The sequence below is a fragment of the Electrona antarctica genome, assembly GCF_951216825.1.
Source record: "Electrona antarctica genome assembly, chromosome: 24".
Lineage (NCBI taxonomy): Eukaryota > Metazoa > Chordata > Actinopteri > Myctophiformes > Myctophidae > Electrona > Electrona antarctica.
This window is the reverse complement of record NC_136803.1, coordinates 24,155,490-24,176,200: the sequence shown is the minus strand read 5'-3', so window position 1 is coordinate 24,176,200 and position 20,711 is coordinate 24,155,490. Positions and strand designations below refer to the sequence as shown.

At 44.4% G+C, this 20,711-nt stretch overlaps 1 long non-coding RNA gene across 1 annotated transcript; it reads right to left on the bottom strand.

Annotated features, from left to right (window-relative positions):
• Positions 1-560: 560 nt before the first annotated feature.
• On the bottom strand, positions 561-16,187 carry LOC306916916. The gene is made up of 3 exons (XR_013789051.1): positions 15,910-16,187; positions 2,936-3,028; positions 561-2,494 (listed from the first exon to the last, which is right to left on the bottom strand). It is a non-coding gene; the product is annotated as an uncharacterized lncRNA (long non-coding RNA).
• Positions 16,188-20,711: the final 4,524 nt, after the last annotated feature.

Sequence of the window (20,711 nt, the reverse complement as noted above, 5' to 3'; positions counted from 1 at the left end):
TGGCACTGGCCTCCCGTTACCGCCTATGGAAACGGGAGGGAAAGTGTTAACCCCAATCTTCTTATAGCAAATCAAATAGAAAATAAATCCTACACGATTCTATGGTGGTATCACCGTCCATAACCCATGTAACACAAGTTAAGTTATATTATGGAGCAGGTATATCCACTTATGAATTAAACATGCAGTAGACACCATATACATATATGAACTAAAAAACATTGCATGGATGCACCTGGGGCGTATCCTCAGTGATGTATCAAGGTCATCGGGGTTTCGGGTCTCGCAACATCATACCCCTCACAAAGGTGACCCAGCCGGGGTGATCAAGTCCCGACTTATGTCCCAGTAGCTACCCACGATCAGTCCCATTAGGGAAAGACAGGGTGCGTGGAAGGACTAGGCTTTGTGGGTTGACTCCTGTCCGGGCCCCTCCTACGTCTCACCAGGTCCACTCCTGCTTTCACCAGGTGCAGCGCAGGACCTGTGCGTTGCACCAGACTCCCAGCACCAGACACTTCATTCAGGAGTGGCGGATTATTGAGTCGCAATGGTTCCGCAGGCTCCACCGGCAGGGAAACGGTGGTGCAGTTTAGTTTAGTTTATTAAGGATCCCCATTAGTCTACAGTAAACCGTAGTGGAGACGATTCTTTCTGGGGTCCAGGTAAAAATAACATCACAATACAAATCATAAAATTCAGTACAGCATGATCCACACAATCTATAACAGTAAAGTTAAAAGAAAAAAACAGATTTGTCAGTCCGAAAATACAAAAAATAATAACCTAATTTAGTTTGACAGACGCTAATTGTTTACTCCAGTGTTCCGCCGCTGCATAATACGACATTCCCGCTATTTGTTTAATGCGTTTAATTCTCTGTTTTAAAATAATTAAAAAGAAAAAGCGCATTTATCCGGGACCTGATGACGAGGCCGTCGCGTTATGATGACGAAACCGGAAATCAAGTCATCATCTGGGCTGCTAGGGCTTCTGGGAAATTGAGCCCAATGCAAGTGAACGGGGGGTTTGTTTGGACTACAACTTGCTCTGCACTGTGGTTTCGTTTCGCATTGTCATGGCCGCTGGCTCGTCTCATCATGACAAACCATCGAACCATTTTTTGCCGGATTTTCGTGGTTGAAAGCTGCTTCATCGTATGCTCCAAAGGTAATAAAACAATGTCGGCAGCGTTGGATATTTGATTAAAATGCGGGGAACGCGTAGTATGGCGTCAAAGTGTTAATATACTGCAGGCTCCGCTTGCGGCTTGAATGGCCCTCCTCAAGGCCTTACCGTGGGCTGTGTCCTCCTCACGGAAGGCACCAACCCATACTGCTCCCTATGAAGAAAATGGCCTTTCGCCTGTACGAGTCATGTGTGATTTTAGATTTCCCGCCTGAGTAAAGCCTGTATCACAGAGAATGGCTTTTCGCCTGTATGAACCCTTGTGTTGTTTTAGATGACTTGTGTTAGCACAGCCTTTACCACACTGTACAAGAACATGGCTTTTTGCCTGTATGAGTTATCATGTGGGTTTTTACACAACCCTTGTGAGCACAGCTTTTACCACATACGGTACAAGATAATGGCTTTTCAACTGTATGAATCCTCATGTGTGTTTTTAGATTACCCGACTGAGTAAAGCCTGTACCACAAACTGTACAAGAGAATGGCTTTTCACCTGTATGAATCCTCATGTGTCTTTTTAGATGACCTGCATGAATAAAGCCTGTACCACAAACTGTACAAGAGAATGGCTTTTCGCCTGTATGAATCCTCATGTGTCTTTTTAGATCACTTGTGGTAACACAGCCTTTACCACATAGTGTACAAGAAAATGGCCTTTCGCCTGTATGAATCATCATGTGTCTTTTTAGATCACTTGTGGTAACACAGCCTTTACCACATAGTGTACAAGAAAATGGCCTTTCGCCTGTATGAATCTTCATGTGTGTTTTTAAATTCCCCTTTCGATTAAACATTTTACCACACTCTGTACAATTTAAACTTTTCTTCCGTATGTGACTCCTAATGTAGTCAGTTTGTTTCGATGAGTTCAGGTCATGGGACAGCTTGTGCTGTCCTCCCACATTTTGTGTGTTTTGTGATTTCAGTGTGTTTAAAGCTGACTGATCTCCCCTAGTCTCCTCCCACTCCTCACTGTCTTCAGCGTCAGATTCAGAACAGTGTGAAGAGAGGAGCTGGTTGTCACTAGTTTGTTGTGATGTTCCACAGTCCTCTACATCAGCTTGTTTTTTCATGTGTACAGTTGAGGTGCCGGCTACAGGCTCTATCTCTCCGTTTTCATCGTCATCTTCACTTTTCACAGCTAGTAATGTTAACCTTTGTCCACCAGCCTCTTCTGGTGTGTGAAGTAGCTCCACTTGTTCCTCTTTAATCTGTGGAGGTTGTGGTTCCTCCTGGACAAGACTGGAGCTCCTCTCCTCTTCAGGTGGAACCTCCTCTTTACACACAGGAACGTGTAGAAAGTCTAGGAAAAAATACAATGAGACTCTATACAATGTTTGAATCTTGTATCTCAGTGCGTAGTATTGTCTGGAAAAAAGTATCAACAGATTACTCTTTGGTCAGTGGTCACATTTTCCTAAATTTAACTTTGATGATGGTGCGCTGACTGCGCTCTGTGCTGTATGGCAGTTTCTTTACATTGTAGTGTTCTCATAGAAGATGTGAGACAAGTTGAATGTTAGGTCAGTGAGTCTTCTCCAGCAGGTTAGTTAATACTGAAGTAGAATTAACTGCAAAGCTTCAGTGAACCCATTCATACTTTTACTGCCAACCCTTTGTCCCGTTCATAATACATTGTTAATGCTAAAATCAATAACTGGGTCATATCGGTTCATCTTTACACCCTCAGTACCGACCCACTTGTACCAATAAAACAAATAAAGACAGAGTAATATAAGCTTACTGAGATCCAGGTGGTCTTCAGGTCCATGTTTAATAGAAACAGTCATGGCTGGTGAACTCATCTTCACCTGCAGACAGGACTCCACACACTGGTCTGGAATAAAGGAATACAATAAATAATAGGACTATAATATATTTATTATCATTTTAAACTTTATAAACAGCTCATGTAGAGAACTGAACCAGACTAAATTAATTTAAATTATGAATCAGAATGTTTTTGTTTTGTTTTTTAAAATGAAAACAAAATTAAAGAACATCTAGCAAGCAGTATTTTTTCATTGCATATTTGAAACAGCCAATCAGTTTAATAACAGAAATTAACAATGATCCTGAAATAGATAACACAAGTAGGTATAATATTGTTGTGAGGTGGAAACATCTTATGTCCAACACTCTTATTTTTCAGAAAAGTAGAAACAAATAACAGATCAAAAGCTTGTAGATCGGATATTTTGGTTACTTTTGGGTGACACTGTAGAATGATGAATTATACCACAGGTCGTTTCGAGGAAGCTATCTGATTGGTTGAAACAGCCTTCTAGCCGTGGGTTAAACCAGCACCATTCACCACCTATAGCTCTGGGCCTAATCACATTTAATAAATCACTCCGCACCGGAATGCGCACCTGATTAGAGTAGGCTACCCATATCAACAGCTGCGCGCCTGCGTCACTCGTAGCCTAGTCCTACTAGAGGGAAATTCAAACATCCAGCACCCTGTTCAGAAATGGATTATACTGTTAATGTTGATTCATTGGGTGGACTTACTTGCGATGAATGGTTGGAAGAAGAGGAAGAGAAGGAGAATGCGAAACCAAACGAGAGATATGTTGCATTGTCAAATGAAGAGCTCGACAACTTGGAGAAGTCTAGAAATGAAGTCACTACAGCTAAGGCAACTGCTTGGGCTATGAAGTGTTTCCGGGACTATTTGATAACAAAAAACAAGACGTGGATTTTGCAACTATTACAAAAGAGCATCTCAACAGCATTCTCCGAGAGTTTTATGGCTCTGTTAGAAATGGCCAGGGTAAACACTACTCCCTCAGTAGCTACGTTGGGTTGAGAGCTGGCATTAACCGTTTCATCAACGACCCTCCTCTTAGCCGGACATGGTGTATTATGAAGGACAACAATTTCACAATGGCAAACAATGTCTTTAACGGAATGATAAAGTCTCTGAGGAGAGCAGGCCATGACAAAACTGAACATAGCCCCGCAATTACCGAAGAGGACCTGAAGATAATACGGAGCTCGGAGGCTATGAACACAAACACACCACGGGGCTTGGTAAATGAAGTGTGGTTCGACATCCAACTTCATTTCGGGAGGAGAGGAAAGAAGGGTCTTAGGAATCTTCTACCACATTCATTCATTATCAAACGAGATACAACAGGTAGGTTAATCAAATAGCTAAGCTGTCGTTGCATATTAAAAAAATGTAGAAAACATGATCAAACGTCCTCCTAATCAGTCCTGTTTTCCTTTTAAAGGCACGAAATATGTGACACTTGCCTTCAATGAAGAAACAAAGAACCACAAGTAGAGATGTCACGGTGTCCGGTGTTACCGGTGGGCGGGCACACCACCGAGTACTTTAATTGCACACCGATTGAACCGTTTAATTAAAAAAAAAGGAAAAAAAAGTAAAGTTTATTTTTATTTTTTATTTGCATCCATTCCATGTTGCACATTCTGTAAATTACTAAACTGTAATCTTGCTATCAACGTTTAGTAGTACAAATTTGTCTTCAACTCTCCACCGCCTGCTCTTCATAGAGGTAAATTGCAGCAGGCACTGAGTACTCAGACAGAAGCCTATCACAGAAGCCTATGACGAGAGTGGGGGAGGGTGAAAGAAGGCCGCATGCAGTGGAGTTGGTTAGGACAGGCTACAACAGGTTACAGGAGAATACTACAAACAAACAAGCATGGCGGAGGCTACGAGCGCGGCGGATTTGGTGTCAAAGCCCAAGGCAAAATCACTTGTTTGGCGTTATTTTGGTTTCATACCCAATGCTGATAGGGAACCTGAAAATCCCGACGAGGTTGTCTGCAAACTGTGTCTCGCTAAAGTGGCAGCTTCTGGAGGCAACACCTCTAATCTAAAGACTCACCTGGTATCGAAACACAAGACTGCAGCTGCAAAATTGGGTCTTGCTGCCCGGCGTAAAATCATGGCAGTTGCTTCTTCACACACACAGCCGTCGATTGCTGGAGCAATGAAAACGAAATACAAGGAGGACAGTGTGCAGTGGAAGAGATGCACTGATTCCGTGACCAGGTACATATGCAAAGACATGGTGTCCTTCAGGACAGTTGAAAAGAGAGCGTTCAGAGACATGTTGGCCACATTCGACTGCCAGTACCAGGTTCCAACAAGGAATTATTTTTTCTGAAACTGCCGTCCCAAATGCCTGCGAAAGTATTCGGAGTGAATTGAAGAATGTCATCACAAAGGTTGATTACTTTTCCCTCACCACCGACTTGTGGTCCAGCCCCAAAATGGCACCCTACATGTCCCTCACTTTTCATTACATCGACAAAGAGTGGACCCTGGAAGCCAAATGTCTACAGACCAGCTTTTTGCCTGAGGACCACACTGCCGATAACTTAAAGGATGCTTTGGTGACGGCTCTGGAAGAATGGGGATTAAACATGGATAACTTGTCCTGTCTCACGACCGACAGCGGAGCAAACATAAAGGCCGCTGCTCGAAAGTTAGACGTGCCCTGGTTGAGCTGCTTCGGGCACAACCTGAACCTCGCCGTGACCAACACAATCAACAAGACGGAGAAAACCCGAACCGATCATGCCCTGGCTGTTTGTCGCAGAGTCAATGGAATGTTCTCCCACAGCTGGAAAAGGTGACGGGATCTAAAAGCAGCGCAGAGAGAGCTTGGAATCGACGAGCACGAGCTGGTGACGGTATGTTTATTAATATAATTAATATATAGCTTAGTTTGTAGTATTGAGGAACGCACACATTATTTCCTACTGCTAATATAAATATAGGATAAGATGTATGTTATTTTAACACTATTTTTTCATTGTGTATTTATAGGACTGTCCAACTCGGTGGGGCAGCAAGCAACATATGATCGACAGAATGCTGGAACAGAGGCAGGCAATAAACCGAGTTCTTTCTGAAGATTGCAAAGCGGATGTGAGAATTGACTGGCAAACCCAGGAAGTATTGGAGTCTATGAACAAGGCGTTCACAGATATTTTGTCCAGCGAGAATTGCATCACCGCCTCAGCCTTACTCCCTGTGCTCGACCTGATCAGAGATGAGACGCTAGGCCCTAGTGATGACGACACCACACTGACAGCTTCGTTCAAAGCCGGAATCGTAAAGATTTTGCAGGAGAAATACGAAGCTCCAACTCTACCCGAAAAAAGTCTGGACCTGCTGCGCAAGGCAACATTCATGGACCCGCGCTACAAGGGTGATTATGATGCAAATGTGGAGGAGACTAAGCTGGAGATGAAGGAAGAAGCAGTCTTCATCGGCCGCCAGAGAGCCCCCGCAGCGGCAGCAGACCCAGCCGTGAGTGGAGAGACTGGAGAGAGGGAGGGGAAGTCCCTGACCCACAGCAGCAGCCCCCCGTGCCCAAAAAGAAAACTTTAGCGAGTTTATTCAAGCGAAGGGCAACTGCTATCTCTATTGGCAAATCATGTATTTCCGGTGTGAGAGGACGCTGGCGTTTCTGTCGCCGCTTCTCAATCGGAGACAAAAGTCAAGTTTTAAGTGTGTTTTCAGTGCCTTTACTAACACAATCTAACGACAATCAGTACACTATACCTGGATTGTCGCTACAGTACAAGGATTGCACAGTTTTGGGACTTACCTGCAGGTTGATCTGCGGTTGTTTGTCATCGAGCGGCTGTTATCTGACAGCTGTCAGGTTTTCCAGCCTGGTAAACGGCAATCGCCTGTTTGCCCACTTTTCTGTGACTCCTCGGTTGTAGGACACTTCGTCTGCTCCTGTGCTTGGATCGTTTGGATTACGGGTCTGCTGTGTTACTTGGGAAAGTTGGATTCCTTGACTCTTTCCATCCAGCGGTACCGTTAGCCTCTGCTGTCGTCAATGATGGGTATATTCCAGTACTCCTCCGCGAAACTTCTTAACCTCGTCAGCTACTCCATTCCAAACTCCATCACGGTCATTAAAGCTCTTGGATTAAAGCGTCGCCCTCGCTATATTCATAGGGTCTCCCGACGTAAATTTATTTACTCCAGCTCACCCATTCCCTCCATAACGTCTGTGTCTCACTCTGGTGCATTACGTCATCACAACAAAGCCCATGTGCGCGCCTGCTATCTCCGCCCACTGGTCTGTGTTGACAGTTCAGCACCTCCCATCCAGCCCATGTTAGCGGCTTCATTTATGCTGTTGAACACTCAATCTCTTAACAATAAACCTGGATTCATTAATGACATCATCAAAGAAAGACGCATTGACATCTGTTGTCAACCCAGGCACCACAGGACTTCAAGGCACTCAATGCAGCCACTCCCCCAGGCTATGTATATTTACAGAAGCCTCGCTTGAAGGGGGGTGGTGGTGGGCTGGCTGTGATCCATCGAGCTGACATCATCATTAAAGAGGTTACAGTAACCACTGCTACCTCATTTGAGTGTGTTGTGTTCACACTAGCTGGATATTTACAACACCAGTTCGTCCTAGTGTACCGCCCACCTAAAAACACCAGCTCGGCCCGGACTGCCTTTTTGTCTGAGCTGTCTGAGCTGCTCACCCCTGTCTGTGCCATGTCTCCATCCACATTTCTGCTTGGCGACCTCAACGTGCACGTGGACTTCAGCAGTTGCACGTTTGCCATCGAATTTCTGTCACTGTTGGATTGTTTCGACTTTACCCAACATGTGCGTGGCCCCACCCACGACAGAGGTCACACGTTGGACTTGGTGTGCTCCACTGGTACACCCCCCACCAATCTGCAGTGTCTGGACATGAAGGCATCTGACCACCACACCATTGTCTTTAGTGTTCCTGCCTCCCTGCCCAGGCAGCGTCCGAGGCGTATCTGCTCCAAATTCCTGGATTTTTTCCAGGAGAAGGTGGATACCATCCACCTGCAGCTGCAGACACCCTCCACCTCTCTGCTGGCACCTCAGTTACAGGACGTTGCACCCCCAGCGGCATGTCCCCCCTTTGCCTTCTTTGCTCCGGTGGAAGCTACGTTGACCACTGAATTGGTCACCAAGGCCAAGGCCTCCACCTGCTCCCTGGACCCAATGCCCACAGCATTGGTGAAGGCTTGCCTACCTACTCTCTGCCCCATCATAACAAATATCATTAACTCCTCTCTGCAATCAGGCACTGTACCCACCAGTCTCAAAATTGCCTCTGTCACCCCAATCCTGAAGAAACCTGGTTTGGACCCTGATGACCTTGCCAACTACCGGCCGATCTCCAACCTGCCTTTCCTCAGTAAGACCCTGGAAAGAGTAGTTGCCGCACAGCTCCATCAGCACATGTCCAATCATGAACTCTTCGAACCCCTCCAGTCTGGCTACAGAGCTCACCACAGCACGGAGACTGCCCTGATCAAAATTACCAACGATCTCCTCATGGCTGCTGACTCGGGCAGCATCAGTCTCCTGATTCTTCTGGATCTCTCAGCAGCCTTCGATACTGTCTCCCATTCCATACTCCTCAACCGCCTTTCCACCCACCTTGGACTCACCGGATCCGTTCTCTCCTGGTTCCACTCATATCTGTCCGACAGGCAGCAGTTTGTCTCCACCAATGGTTCCAGCTCCCACCATGCCCCAGTAAACCATGGAGTGCCACAAGGCTCTGTACTTGGTCCCATCCTTTTCACCATTTACATGCTTCCGCTCGGTCAGATCATCCGTCAACACAATCTACAGTTCCACTGCTATGCTGATGATACACAGTTGTATCTCAGCACTTCACCAACCACTCTGCTCCCCCCACAGTCCATTGTCAACTGCCTTCACGCAATAAAGACCTGGATGACCAACAATCTCCTCAAACTCAACAGCAAAAAGACTGAGCTCATGGTCATGGGTCCCAAGACGCAATTTGAGAAGATAGGACATTTTCTTCTCCAGGTGGATGGCTGTTCCATCCCTCCATCCCCTGAAGTTCGCAACCTGGGTGTCATCCTGGACTCTACCCTCTCCTTTCAGTCCCACATTAAATCTGTCACTAAATCTGCCTTCTTCCACCTCAAAAACATTTCCAGACTCCGCCCCTCACTCCCAGACTCTGTTGCAGAAACCCTAATCCATGCTTTCATCTCCTCCCGGCTGGATTATTGCATGGTGTTCTGCTCGGCCTCCCCAAGAAGTCCCTTGACAGATTGCAGTACGTGCAAAACTCGGCTGCACATCACCCCCACCCTCAAACACCTCCACTGGCTCCCGGTTAAGTTCCGCATAAACTACAAACTGCTCCTCCTCACCTACAAATCCCTCCATGCCCTTGCCCCACAGTATTTGACAGACCTCCTTAAGGACTACACCCCTGAGCGGAACCTGAGGTCTTCCGACATGGAACTCCTCACCATCCGTCACGCAAAAAGGCGGACCCTCGGCGATAGAGCCTTCTTTGTGGCAGCCCCTGCCCTCTGGAACGCTCTCCCCTTGGAGATTCGCCAGACTCCTACATTGGACTCTTTCAAGTCTGCACTGAAGAGACATTTGTTCACTTTGGCTTTTGGCAACTAGTTTGTTTGTTTTGTTTTTTGTTTTGTAAAGCGTCCTTGGGTTTCTTGAAAGGCGCTATATAAATCCAAGTTATTATTAACTGCCACGACCACACCCGCGACTATTCCGGAAAAGGTGGATGCCGAGATGGAAAAATATTGCCAAGAATCACTCCTGGATCTAGAGGAGAACCCTCTCCTTTGGTGGAAAACAAATTAACACTCCTTTCCCCTGTTGGCAAACGTAGCCAGAAAATACCTGTGCATTTGTGCAACAAGCTGCGCATCAGAGAGGCTCTTCAGCACTGCGGGCAACATAGTTACACCCGTTAGATCTCAGCTGAGCCCACAAAAGGTAAACCAGTTAGTTTTCCTGGCAAAGAATATGTAGCATGATCCTAGACCACCATGATAATGCTGTTGCACAAAGTTGTTTTTTCCTGTGAATTCATTGTCATGCTGAAAAGTGAAAATATAAATGTTACTATTAGGCCTACTGTGACTGTCTGCAGCCAATTAAGGCCAATGTTGGGCCTATGTGACGTTTTATTCTGTATTTTATTTGTTTAAGTCTGACAGTTTTTTATTTCAGTTTCTCATTTAATGAGTCATTTAATGACACTTTGATTTGGTAATTAAGAGTTGGCAGCTTAACTTAGATTGCACAGTATGCAGGCCGGTTGTTTAAGACTACGTGTATGTGCGACATTGTGCGTGTGTTATGCAAGTCTGCTATTGCAGCATGTGAATGGTGCGATGCGATCGTGTATTCATGTCATTGTTAGCGGGGTTAACGACCTCTGTTTACAGTTTTGGATCAAAGAGGCTTTTTTGATCACTTGAAGTAACGTGTGACACTTTATTAACAGTTTGCTCAGAGAGCAGAGGTACTGTACCGACTGTTATTCATGTAAAAAAAAAAAGAAGCACTGTGACAGAGAGCTACTACAGACTGTTATTCATGTAAAAAAAAAAAAAAGCACTGCAGTGAGAAATGTGTGCACTTTGTTTCATGGTTCATAAAGGTTTCTTAATAAAACAATATGAACCAACCTATTTTGTATTGCTTTTTCAAAGGCGAAGTATTTTAATGAATGAAATGTCATGATATATATATATTATTACTAACATCGATTAAGTATTACGTTTTGACCCGAGTGTGGTGAGGACTCTGAGGACATCTAGTGGTTGCAAACGGTGTTACCGGTATAACCGGTGGTAAAGCAAACGGTGAAAACGGTGTAGAAATTCTTACACCGTGACAGGCCTAACCACAAGAAACATTATGAAAGGGATCGTCAAAGCAGAAGAGGCTGTATGTTTGAAGACCCTGGGAATCCATTGTGTCCAGTTGCATCATTTGAAAAATACCTATCTAAAATGCCCAAAGAGGCTAAGGCGTTGTATCTCCATCCAAAGAGAGCAGCACAGCTAGGTGATGTGTGGTAGGGGAGAGCCGCCACGGTTGTAACACTTTGGACGTTTCACTCTTTTACTCAGAGATCCGTTTATCTACATATGTAATATTTTCAGGCAACGGACCTACACATGTCTGCTACCATAAACCACTTCAAGTTTTTCAATTGATAAAACAGGCCGAACGTGGACGCTGTTCCAGTGTTACATTTGCTGCGCATATCGGATTAATTGTAACGGCATGCGTGATAAATGTAACAACACCAAAAAACACCATTAAACATATCGTTTTCAGCTTAAAGCAATTATATTTCATTGAAGCAACTCCTTAACATTGTTTTCATACCATGGATGTGATAAGAAAATGTATCAAACATAAGGGAAATATTAAATAGTACCGGGTGTACCAGTTTGGGCGTTTGAGTCAGTTCAATGGGAAAATACATTGATTAAACAAACGTTTGATTGATTGAGTTGTACAATGTTATACAACCCTAAACTAATTTAGAATACACTCTGTAATGAAAGACAGCTGAATGAACATATAATTGGCCAATATGTCAAATGTGTAAATATTACATATAATGGTATGGCGTGTGTTACAATTGACCCACTTTTGCAAGTTGTTCTTTTGTGTTGCTTACAGACCAGAATGAACGTGCATTACGTCTAAACATGATGCAAACTAATAGAGCTGCCAACGAATATTCTATATTCGAACGAATTTTCGAATCAAAAAAATAAATGAATAACTGAATATATAAAATTAAGATTCGAATTTAAAAAAAAAAAAAATGCTGTGAAAGTTTTCGCGAGGCGGTGCCGTGGGTAAGCGTTGTGAGCTTGTAGATTAGTTATATTTGCCACGCAACACGCCGACACCGGCATACATTGAAGAATAAATCAGCTGCCTCGCACTCTTCCTAAACGCAGACTACGCAGGCTGCGTAGGTTCCCCGATTCACAAAAGGCCCCCGCCCGCCCTGTGCAAAGTCGGCAATGAGCTACGTCATTTGCGCACGGACGGTGCGCAAACAACGGTGAGCACAGGGTGGGCGGGGCCGCGGTGGCCTTTTACGTTATTTGCGCAGTGAGTGTACGCTGCTCAGAAGGGTGAAATCTTCCGTCAACAGCGTACCTAGTGATCAGAATCTTCCTGAAAACGAAAACGTGCTGCGTGATGACGTGTCGAGGCCAACATCGATAAAAGCCAATAAAAATGAAGCTCACCCGTATCCTCTCCATATGTGCGCATCCGTGCAGCACAGCTGCTATTGATTACAGAAATCCTCCGTTTTTATTCCCATTCCAGATAACATCCAGACAGTGTATTACTCGGTTTCAACTTAATCATCACGCTAAAATATGTATCTGAAAACATTATAGGGTAGAAATAAGCCACATAACAGTAAACTGGTACAGTTGGCCGTCTATTTGATTTGTAAACAAACACACACCACACTGCTGCGTATAGCATAGCAACAGTCCCTAGCTACCGTCCCATCGCCTGAAGGGATGCGACGCTCTGATTGGTTCAGAAACTTCAAACCGGTGTTTCAACTTGAAACCGTTTGAAACTTCATAATAAAATGTCCACCATTTCCGTTTCATTACACCTTTAAATGTTATGTCTCAGGTTGTATTGGTGTAAATATAATTATTAAAAAATCCGAATGGCCCCGAATCGGAATCGAAATCCGAATGGGTCGAATTGCTCGAATCCACGTGGGTTTTTAAAACAAATATCCGAATGTAATTTTTGGACAATTCCGGCAGCTCTACAAACTAATGAAGAACATAAGCATGAAGACATCCATGTGGATTTTTATTCACCAACATCAAAGACAAAAATTGTAGCCCACATATACTCCAGGTGTAAAATGTTACGCATTTTGAGACAAGTCAGTTTTTCGCCTATAATTCCCCGTAGGATGAAGGGAAACACTTCAAACTTCCTGGGCACGTAGAGTACGTTGCTGTACACATACTGATGCCGATGGCGTCTTGATGGCGTTGACCAATCAAGAGATAACGTTCATGTTACAACCATGACGCGTTACAACCGTGGCGGCTCTCCCCTACTCATTGGAGCCAATGGGTATAAATTACCTGGGTTCTATGCTAAAACGTATCTGTGAGCCAGCGGGCACATCCATGATTTACACAAATCACAGCATCAGAAGCACTACCATTCAGAAACTGTCTGAGTGTGGGCTGGAAGCCAGAGAAATAATGTCTGTTAGCGGACACAAGTCAGAGAGTTCTTTACACAGCTACTTTACAACTGCTCTACAGCCTCACCTGCTAAACGACAGAGATCCAGCATGGATTTAATGGACAGCACCGCTGCTTTCACCAACTGTGCCTTTAATGGGAGTGTGCAATTTAACGTCTATAAATAGGTGATTATACTAGTAAGCCTATACGCCTCATGTTTTAAAAAAAAACAAAAAAGAATCTGGTGTATTGTAACCTAAATGGCATTGCTTCAAATAAAAGGAATAACTGTTTAAAAGTTTGCTTTATTTCAATTGTAACTCTCATACTGAATAAGCCTGCTGTGTTACTGTATGTACTGTTAGTAAAAAGTTACTTAATTTCTTTACAATATTGTCATGTGGTAACTGTTGAGTCAAAACTCAGTAATGGAGCCTTTGCTTGGCATCTAAAAAAACTACCCTTCCCAGAGTGCAACACAAAAGATGGCCGCTGCTCATTAGGAGCACCTGGAGACTATAAAAGGCCATTCAAACAATCGGAGGCAGAGAGAAGACAAGTTATTTCAGGAGTTCAGCACAAAGATGCCAATGGTCTGTTGAAATGTTTATTTACTTGTTTGAAATGCTGCAATACTGCTTTAATGTGTTCATGGTTGGGTTAAGGAACACATTGTAGAACACATTCATTGTGGGTTATTGGGCACCCTTCTGTGTTCACACTTGACAATGGTTTGGAAGTTAATTAATTTGTGTTTAAGTATAAATTACAAAAGAATAAGACAAATAAAAACTGTTAAAATAATTTACATTAAGAATTTAAAGACTACTAAAAATGTGGACAATTCATGGTTCATATGTTAAAAGGTTTAAAATGCCTATTTAGAAAAGAGCTGATCTACAAGCTCAAGGATCAGCTATTTATCTTATTTCTTTATGCCAACTGCTTAAATGGTTACTTGATTTGAAATATCTGTTCCATTTAAATGGTTAATTTGAAGTGTTTCATTTAAAATGTTGACTTTAATAATTTGTCTAAAATATTGGATTGGCTTGGAGGTTAAGTCATTTAATTTAACATTGAATTGTTTAAAATACATGTGATTGTTTAAAAGACATTTGCTTGCTTAAAATACGTTATGTTTAAAAACAAGTGGTTAATAAATAACTTATTGAGTGATAAGCTGTTTAAAAAGAATATTATCTGTTTGGCATTGTTGTAACCTTTGTTTTTCTGTCTTCAAAGGTTTACAACCTACTTGATTAACAACCAATCAACAAAATGAAGCCAACAGTTCAAAAGCAACAAAGTTGGAAAATAAAAAGTTGGATTGTGTTGGAAATCTTGAGTTGTCTCTAGTCCTTTGGAGTTGAACAGGAAATTAACTTGACAGTAACAGCCCTGTGTATTTTATACTTTGTGGTACTACGGTATCGCGCAACGAAAATGGCCGATCTACAAGTTCACAACGTGTCACCAGTGCCTGCCACCGCGACGAGTTGTAAGCTTGTACATCAGTTATTTGGGCAACGTGACACGGTCGTATGACGACGCATAATTATCTTGAATTCCTCCCCCTGCCTCCCTGGCCGGCTTTGACAGCTCAGCTGTGTTGATTAGACGGAGCCTCAGAGCGCAGCTACTTTGAATCAACAGGGACTATTTTATGTCTATCTCAGTGACATTTGTGGTCGTAGTGACTACATCAGTCATTAAAAAAAATATTTTTTCAGCGATTTTCTTAGTTTTAAGGGTAACTGTTGTATAATTGCAATATTACACTCGAGGGTGTGGGTTAACGTGATTATTGCCACTTCAGTGATGCTTGCGGAACTCGACTTCGTCTCGTTCCTCACCGCATCACTGTCGTAGCAATAATCACGTTAACCCACACCCTCTCGTGTAATATTGCTTAATTAGGTCATTGATTTACAAAAAACATAAAAGGTTAAATTATGTGAGAGAGAGCGAGTGCATTTTCTGACACCCTACCCCAGACCCTAACCTCACAGGGAAGACACGGCTGTTTCGGGAGCCACGGGTGAGTTTTAACCAGCGACGCCGACACCCAAACCCTAACCTCACAGGGAAGACGCGGGTGATTTTTAACTGGCAACGCATATCGGGAGCCGCGGCTGTTTTCGGCAGTTGCGGCGTCGGCCGTGGAACGGACCGACATTGCCGCGGAACTCCACTAATCCCTCCACCTCCCCCCTGGCTGTGCCGCGTCTGATCGCCGGTGTTGGAGAATGCACTGAATTATGGAGTTACAAGGTTTCTCTGCCCGACAGCAATGATAAAAAGTAAACCCAGCTGCTACAATATTACAGTGAGACTCATCTACATGAGTCTCACTGTAATATTATAGCATCTCAGGATTCACATGGAAACGGTGAGTTGCCTCACAGAACGGAGACCAGATGTCTCCCTTTGCGTGGGACAGTCCCTCATTTCCAAGAAATTAGACCCTGTTCCACATTGTGACTGACAGGCATCAATGTTCAAATGCCCTAATATAGTTAGTCCCCTAATAGTTGGCTTTCTGTTGTTCTCTCTCAATGTCTATTTTGCTGATAGACGCGTGTGTGTGTGTGTGTGTGTGTGTGTGTGTGTGTGTGTGTGTGAGAGTGAGACACATACCTGCAGTGTGTAGATCGATGTCCATATCAACATCAATGTCCAGCACTTTGTTTTGTTTCTCCAGCAGAGTTTCTAGTGTCTCCATCTCTCTCTGGAAGAGGTTGCACATGACCTGAGCAGCCAAACTGAGGCGCTCCAACACAAACACTCTGACATCAAGCTTCACACAACAAACATCAGCACCACCACTCTGCTGCTGTTTGTCCAAAACACACAATATGTCTTCTCCCACCGATGTCATGTGTTCATGTATCTTCAGCTGTACAGACTCCATTTGACACGTTTGGACCTCCATTATGAGACGTTGTTTTTACTTAGCAGCACTCCCTTTATTTCACACCACGATGAAAAACAACCACAGAGCTAAAGGCTAACAACCTCCATGCTGCTAACCGTGGGCGCTGCTACAAAGTCAACCCTGCTTCCGGGCCAAAGTGTTCACGCATGCGCAATAAACAATCCACGCACTGTTGCCTTAATGTATTTCGCCCCCTGGCGGTGGAGGTGTGTAACTGTCACTAAATGATAATGATAGATCTAATATGGGTTGCGTTTTGCAACTGTCTTCAAATCCCACTATAGATTTTCTATGGGGTTCAAGACTGATGACCACTGTGAAATAGTGGAAAATAGACGATCTACAACCTCACAGCGAGTTGTGGTGTGACACGCTTTGAGCTTGTAGATCAGCTATTTTCACATTTTTGGAAAAAAAAATATATATAATTTTGGCAATGACATATGAATCCAGCATGAATGCATTGCTATTAAAATGAAAAAGTACTTTGTAATTTGTAGGTCATTCCATATGTTGATCTGACCTTATCAAAGCCTGTACACTCAAGACACGCTCCATATATGACCAATACAATTACATGGCAGATGTTGGTACCTGCAGGGCATTTCTGCCTGACGCACCTCCGACGGTGCCTAAGCGCCAACTGTAGGGTTTCAGCTGAGAGCCATCCTGGCCTTGCCCCTTGCTCACGAGGTAGTGACCCCAGACTCTGCATGGCAGGGGCGTCCTCCTACCTGAGCCAGGCTTGCACCTGACCGCATACCTGATGGTTGAGAAGCGTAGTTTGATGTTGGAACCTCTCTGGCCGCTTCCGTCAGGCCCACTTCAGCCAGTACCTAAATACCAGCTGCAGGGTAATAATAATAATAATAATACATTTTATTTATAACGCACTTTACATTTGAAGCAAATCTCAAAGTGCTACAACAAGAGAAGAAGAATAAAATAAAATGATAGTATATAATTAAGTATATAAAAGGACTAAAATAAGGACAATTCATGCGTTTCGTGGTCAAGTATACTGCTAAAAGGTTAAAAGCACACCGGGCATCTAACGGTCCAACTGGCCAAATGCCTTGTTAAAAAGAAAAGTCTTAAGTCTTTAAAAGCGTCCAGGGATTGTGGTGCTCTCAGGTGGTCGGGGAGGGCATTCCACAGCCGAGGAGCAGCTGAGCAGAAGGCCTGGTCCCCCATGGTGAGTTTTGTTTTGGTGGTTTTGAGTGTGTTTGAATTTCCAGAGCGGAGGGAGCGGGTGGCGGCCGGGGGTTCAATGAGTTCCTTCAGATAGGAAGGGGCGTTGCTGTGGATGCACTGATGGGTGAGGAGGCAGACCTTGTATTCTATCCTGGAGGAGACGCACACACACACACACACACACACACACACACACACACACACACACACACACACACAGTACTTACAGGTGTGGCAGGTGGCTCCAGTGTATCCTGTCCCATCACAGCTGCAGCTGAAGCTGTCCCAGGTCTGTTTACACCGACCTCCATGTTCACAGTGGTTGAACAGACACCTGCATGCACGGCCGCGTGCGCACGCACACACGCATACACGCACGCACGCACGCACACGCGCACACACACACACGCGCGCGCATGCACGCACACAGTCAATAATATAAGTGGACACTAAGTCACTCCTGTTTTTATATCTTCAAAAGCGGGAAAGAATCTCATGAAAGGACAGACAGAGACCGAAACAATGGTGGCAGTGTTTGTGTTAAATTCAGAAAAGAACTCTCCATGATGCACTGAAACTAGAATGAGTCACTTTCTATCTTTCTAGTTCTGTGTTGCTCTTTATTTATTCTTGTGTGAGTGAACTCTTATCTTTAATGTTCATAGATGATGGAACATGTTCCTTATTTTACTTTCTGCCACTTGGGGGCATAGTTGTTCCATTTTTCCTTAGTTAGTTCCTCCCTGTCTCCAGGGGGCGCTGTTTTTGTTGTCTTTCTACTTCTGTTGCTTAACTTGCTTGGCCTCTAATGCCACAGGAAGTGACCTAAACTTCCTTTTCCACTGTGTAAACTCCAAGGAAGATCATTGCTGAGTTTGCTGATATGATCCAAAGCCATCAGTTTGTTTCTAGTGACTGTGATGGGAAGTGCATTCCATAGTTTTGGAGCCAGAAGGGAGAAGACGTGTGGAGCGTTGTCCCGGCGTTTTTAGTGAAGGTACCTCCAGCTTCCCTGCGTTGGCTGATCTGAGTGCACGGGAGGGTTTGTAGGGTACGATCATACTTATGAGATATGGGGGAGCCATGCCTTTGGTTGCTTTGAATGCCAGCATCAGAGTTTTGTATTCTGTGCGGGCAGCGACCGGGAGCCAATGGAGGGAGCGGAGAAGGGGGGAGACTGTGAGAATTCTGGCTGGTTGAACACCAAACGGGCTGCAGCATTTTGGATCAGTTGGAGGCCGGGGCTTAAGTGCACATGCCGGTAGGCCAGTAAGGAGGGAGTTACAATAGTCAAGTTTTGACAAGACTGTTGTCTGGATTAGGAGCTGTGCTGACTCCTGGGTGAGGAACGGTCTAATTCGTCATATGTTGTAGAGTGTAAACCTACAGGATCGAGTGACAGCTGTGATGTGTGTTTTGAACGAGAGCTGACTGTCCAGGACAACACCAAGGTTCCTGGCTGTCGGGACAGACTTTACCAGGGCGTTGTCTACGGAGATAGTTAGCTCCCGCATAGGGCAGGATTTAGCTGGGAAGAACAGAAGCTCAGTCTTGTCTGGGTTCAGCTTCAGGTGGTTGGAAGACATCCACTGTGAGATGTAAGCCAGGCATGCAGTGATGCGCTCTTCTACCTGGGTGGCAGAGGGGGGGTGGGATAGAAACAGTTGTGTGTCATCGGCATTAGCCTGGTTAATAAACCAGACCGAATCAGCCGTTGGCAAAAAAAAATGCCTGCCAGCGGATTAGGGTCTGGCGAGGCTCAGTAGCACGCCTCTTTCCTACAACCGAGAACAGGTCGGGCCAATCGGGACACGGTATGCAATATGGGCGGGCTTTGGTACAGTGACGTTCAATGCTTGAGACCTTTGACTGACAGTAGCTCTGACCAATTGCGTCAAAGAGAAAATGTTTGAACCCGCCCCCCGGGAAATGAAATCCAAGTGGAGCCAGCCCAGACTAATATACCGCGACAGTGTTGTGTGATATTAGTCTGGCTTATTAGCCAGGCTACATCGGCATAGCAGTGATAGGATATATTGTGAGCAGAGATGATGGTGCCAAGGGATTTAGTGTACAGTGAGAAGAGGAGGGGACCAAGTACAGATCCCTGTGGGACCCCAGTTTGGAGGGTGCGGGGGGATGATAGCAAACCTAAACGTATTGTAGTTTTACTTTCACCTGCACAAAGTGGTTTAAATAAATCTAACCCAAACAACAACACAATAAGAGTCACATACTGTTATTATGATTAACTCGGTTACTCGGATGAGGAGGTGGAAATAACAACACAACGACAACTAATAGTAAGTATAACAGGTGTGTGTGTTAGAGATGTTTGTCGAGTGTTTGTGTTGGAACGCTCAGCTGTGTACATTGCTGTGTGCGCTACGAGTCTCTCTCTCGTGTACATGATGCTGCGGTGTGTGATGTGTTGAGCAGGTAGTAGACTATGTTGGACTGGATACAGCAGAATAGTTGTCAGTCCAGGTATTTCACACAGACACAGATTAATGTCACTAAGCTGGTTTATTTGGCAGCCATTGAGAGCATTGATTCAGTATTGACCATATTAAGCCAGGTCTCACGGCAGACAGCACTAATATGATAAACAAAAGTGAACAGAGCCTACAGTCAGGCCCTTTCTGAAACCAGTCCCTTGACTTGAAGTGCTCTCAGGAGGTTCCCTCGTCAGAAAGTGCCCCTCCAGCTGAATCAAGTTCCCTTGATTAGGGTGCTGGGTATAAAAAACTGTTTGGAAATACACTCGCCCTCCTTGTGCAGAAACAGGAAACAGACACCATTCGTTGCCATGGTTACCATCACGCAATTGTGTTACCTGTTATTTTGTTTGTACAGTTATGTTTGTGACGTGGATTTCATTAATATGGAAAAAGGAAATACATCCATGGTGTTTATAAATCATTGTGTTAAAAGTTGTTTTGTTTGTGTGGTTTCATTTATAGTTTTTTCACGGTGGGGTAAATAAAGAGCCCTTGTGAACATCAGTTGGAGCATTGTCTATTCTGCATCAGATGAAGATTGTTTAGGAGGAGTTTATTTATCATTTATTTGTGGTGGTTCTTACATTTGTAGGTCGCGGTTTCAATGCGGACACAGAGCAGGGCTGCACAAGGCAATCGAGTCTAGATCGGCACAGACTCGCTCTTGAGGGCTTTATAAGCCACTTCCACTCAAGGCTGCTTGGTTTCGGACGACACTTAGGCCCAATCCCAATTGCCTCCCTCAAGCCCTGAGCCCTGGACCCTCATTGACTTTAGTGACGTCAGCTGTAAGTGCTTGAGGGTGATAG